This window comes from Tachyglossus aculeatus, chromosome 1 (assembly GCF_015852505.1).
Source record: "Tachyglossus aculeatus isolate mTacAcu1 chromosome 1, mTacAcu1.pri, whole genome shotgun sequence".
Classification (NCBI taxonomy): domain Eukaryota; kingdom Metazoa; phylum Chordata; class Mammalia; order Monotremata; family Tachyglossidae; genus Tachyglossus; species Tachyglossus aculeatus.
Window position 1 is genome coordinate 129,233,033 of NC_052066.1, and position 4,441 is coordinate 129,237,473.

Genomic DNA, 4,441 nt, shown 5'->3' on the forward strand with positions numbered 1-4,441 from the left:
AGGAGTGACCCCATCAGTTACATACATAATGAATATGCTTTAGCTGCTTGATAAATTTTTAGTGGTTTTGTTTAAATCTCATTCATCCATTTCCAGTGTTTTTTTCTTGTATAGCCCCATTTATTATTCTAATCACTTATTGCTCTTTAATGAAGAAAACTGCTAGAGTCACTAAACTGCAGTGACTTTAATGCAGTGAATGGTTTTGACCATTTTTTTAGTACTATGAGGTTGCAAAAGTTTCAACTTCTCCCTGATACCTTGCGTAAAACTTGGATCTTTCAACTAATCTATTATTCAGGTTTTAGTTATTCTTTACAAGATCTGGTAGAGTGAAACTATTAAATAACAATAATAATAAAAATAATGGCATTAAGCGCTTACTATGTGCCAAGCACTGTTCTAAGTGCTAGGGGTGATACAAGGTAACCAGGTTGTCCCAGGTGGGGATCACAGTCTTAATCCCCATTTTACAGATGAGGTAACTGAGGCATAGAGAAGTAAAGTGACTTGTCCAAGGTCATACAGTTGACAAACAGCGGAGCCAGAATTTGAACCCATGACCTCTGACTCCCAAGCCTGGGCTCTTTCCACTATTCATTGGCCCTATTTTGGAATATTGGAGCCTTCTGAAGATTCTTTCTCAGAAACTATGTTTCTGATCTCAAAGGAAGTCACCGTTACACTGTCTCTCCTAATCAATCATATTTATTGAGTGCTTACTGTGTGCAGAGCACTGTACCAAGTGCTTGGGAGAGAACAATATAACAAAGTTGGTAGTCACATTCATACCTCACAGTGAGTTTATAGTCTAGTGGGAGCTTACAATCTAATTTATAAATAACCACAGTAAACACTCAATAAATACAATTGAATAAATAAATATATATGATTGATTTAGTGTAACAGGAAGCATGAATCAAGGAAAGGAAATGGCATTCAACTCTCCCATCTCAATACGAACAGTCGGACCATCCCCCAAACTGAAATGTTCTCTAACTTTATTAAATTACCCGCTTTTCCTTGAGAATTCTACCGAAAGTGTTCATGTTCATGTGTACACACGCAGCTTTCTTTCATACTTGAAGACACTTCTGAAAGTGAAAATCATCTGTAGCTGTGTGTGTGTAACTTAAAGGCCAAGACAGAATCCACACTACCAACTGAATTGGACACTTTAAAGTATAGACCCTAATTGTGCTGTCACTTTTGTTGCTTGTGGTACCTACTTCAGTTGCTTCTGACTTCCTGATTCTCTATTAGAAGCTTCTGTGCCCACACAGCTTCTGCTTCAGCAGACCGTCTCTCTTCCTAATAGCAATGCATGTTGCTGGGCCTACTATAACAATCGTCTACCAGCTTTAAGATGAGTTGCGTCATTGGATAATGCTTTGTTTCATAAGCTCCCTCTAGACTGTAAGCTCACTGTGGGCAGAGTATGTGTCTACCAACTCTGTTAAATTGTACTGTCCTGAGTGCTTAGTATATGGTGCGCATGTTGTAAGTGCTCAGCAATTGTGACTGATTAATTGTATCCTCAAAACATTTTTTCAGTCCTTGCTTTCAGTTCCTCAAATTCATTTTGCCATAGGGTAGCTGGTTGAGTCTCCTCTCAGGATCGCACCTGGAGAGTTTCCAGTACTCTACCAGTCTCGACTACAGGAGGGAGAGTCAAGCAGAGGCATACCCATTCCATTCCTAGCTTGAGTGGTGGCTTGCAAGTGAAAGGCAATCTGCTACAAGTCAAAACTCACCTGTGTTGGGCAGCAATGGCATGGGAGAGAGTCGAGGGTGGAGACTCAAGTTTACTGTGTGGACGGAGGCAATAGTAAACCACTTCCATATGTTTACTAAGAAAACTCTATGAATACACTAGCGGAATGACTGCAGATGGAGGTGGGGTTTTCTGGGAGAGATGTGTCCATGGTGTTGTTATGGGTTGGAGACGACTCCATAACATAAAACAAGACAAGAGCTGGTTGAGTATCCTGCTGTCACCCATTCTCTTCATATGTTCCATTCATTCATTCATTCATTCATTCATTGATTCATTCAACCAGCATAGTTGTGCTGCAGTGAACAGAGCTTCACTGCTAGGAGATTGACTTTGCTTCAGGACTTTGTTTTTGTGACCCCATCCACATCTGATGTTGAGTGTAGCTTTGTAAGTGGTACTAATGGAATTGATCCTGAAATCAGAAGTGGGATTCCAGGTATCACTGCCAGAGAAGGTTGGACAAAATTACAGCTTTGCAGAATTTTAGTTTGTTCTGAAGTTTGGTATAATATTGCCACCACACAGTCTCCCAAAGATTTTGTTGGCCTTACTGATTTAATTTCCTACTCTTTTGTCTATTGTTGTATCGATGGCCCTCATGCTGCCTAAGTAACAGAAGTATGTGTTCTAGCTTTGTGTTCCAATACAGGTTTTTGGTGGTCTATATATGGCTTTTCTGAGTGCAGGCTGACATAATTCCTCAGGCTTATTTCTGGCCTGTCAGCCAGCCTATAATGTCTGGTTGACTGGGTGAAGTGGTTTACAATCAAACACATGTCATCTTGGGTGGATGCCTAAAGGGCACAGTCATTGCCATACAGTCCTTCTGACTGTCTCTTGGACTGTGGATGAAGCTCAAAGTCCTGTGGAAGAGTTCCACAGGGGAGAGGAATCATATCCTAATCACTTCAAGTCACTTGTTACATTTTCCAAAATGGTTGCATAGAATAAATTGAACAGGACATGGCCCTCTGCAAATCCCTGTTCTGCCCACTGGCAATGGGGAATGGACGGAACAGGATACTGTGGCCCAGAAACACCCAACCATAAATGTAATGTAAGAAAACGTACTTTTTCTTTCCTTGCAAGTTTGTTGTGACGACAGTTTGGGATAAGTTATGTGAAATTATGAAATAACTTTGGGGGAAGTGATTTATTTTGAGAGTATTACTATTATTACACTGAACCCCTAGCTATTTTAGTGATGTCATCAACTACTGTTGCAGGTATTATTTATGTAATTTTTCATATTTTATGTTTGTCTTCCCCAATAGTTAGTAAGTCCATTGAGTGAGGGAACCTTGCTTTATATTTGAGCAGGGAAATAAAAATAACCCTCCCTGATTACATAAAAACTGGCAAAGGCATACTATGTCATGCTGGGAAGCAGTATGGTGTAGTGAAAGGATCAGGGGCCTGGGAATCAGAGGATTTGGGTTCTAATCCCACCTCTGTCACTTGCCTGCTGTGTGACTCTGAGCAAGTCACCGAATTGCTCATTTTCTGTTTCTTCATCTATAAAATGGAACTTGTTGGCCCTCCTACTAAGACTGTGAATCCCATGTGGAATGGAAATTTTGTCTGACCTTATTATCCTATATTTACCCCAGCACTTAGCACACTGAGTCCCCAGTGAGACCTAATTATCTTGCATCTACCCGAGCACTTAGCATATAGTAAATGCTTCCCGAATACCACAACCTATAATTCTATATATTTATATTGATACTATTGATGCCTGTTTACTTGTTTTATGTCTGTCTCCCCCATTCTAGAATGTGAGCCTGTTATAGGCAGGGATTGTCTCTTTTTGTTGCTGAATTGTATTTTCCAAGCACTTAGTACAGTGCTCTGCTCACAGTAAGTGCTCAATAAATACGATAGAATGAATGAATGCATGCTTGGCCCACAGAGACCTTTAATGAGTACCAGAATTATTATAATTATTAATATTACATAGTGGCCTGGTGGATAGAGCACAGGCTTGGGAGTTTGAAGGACCTAAGTTCTAATCCCAGCTTTGTTACTTGTCTGTTGTGTGACCTTGGGCAAGTTGCTTATCTTCTGTAAAATGGGTATTAAAACTGTGAGCCCTATGTGAATCTGATTATCTTGTATCCACCCCGGTGTTTAGTACAGTGTCTGCCACATACTAAGGGCTTAACAAATACAATTATAATATCATACTCCTATAATTAGTTCTTCAAATTCTCTCCAAAAATCAAAATGTAAAGATTAAATCATTCCAAATATGCAGCATTGTTCCCTTTTCCAATACAAACTGTTACTTCCTACAAAAGCAGAAGTATACTTTGCCATGCTAGAGACCTCAGAAGTGATCCCAGGATGCAATTTTAATAGGATAGTCTAGTATGAATTTCTGAGAATGTATTAATAAGGTTTCATAATAAAATGTTTCCTCTACAATGATGAATGTAATAGAATAGGAAGAGGTGAGATCTGCAAAAAGCTATATGTGCAGGTTAATGAAAAGAGAAAAAGAAACAGATATGAAAGAAAGAGGGAATTAGAGAAACTGCTAAATTTTCTAGGGAGCCTATCTGAAAACTACTTCTCTAGGGGCAGAATGTGCTGTTTTATTTCAATGATGTCTGTATTTTTAGCATATGTTATTATATATTATAGTTTATTAAATTAATTTAA

General features: G+C 39.1%; 1 non-coding gene across 1 annotated transcript; it reads left to right on the plus strand.

Annotated features, from left to right (window-relative positions):
• The first annotated feature begins 1,606 nt into the window (after window positions 1-1,606).
• Window positions 1,607-1,744, plus strand: LOC119936917. Its single transcript, XR_005453878.1, has one exon. It is a non-coding gene; the product is annotated as a small nucleolar RNA SNORA7 (small nucleolar RNA).
• The last annotated feature ends 2,697 nt before the right edge of the window (window positions 1,745-4,441 follow it).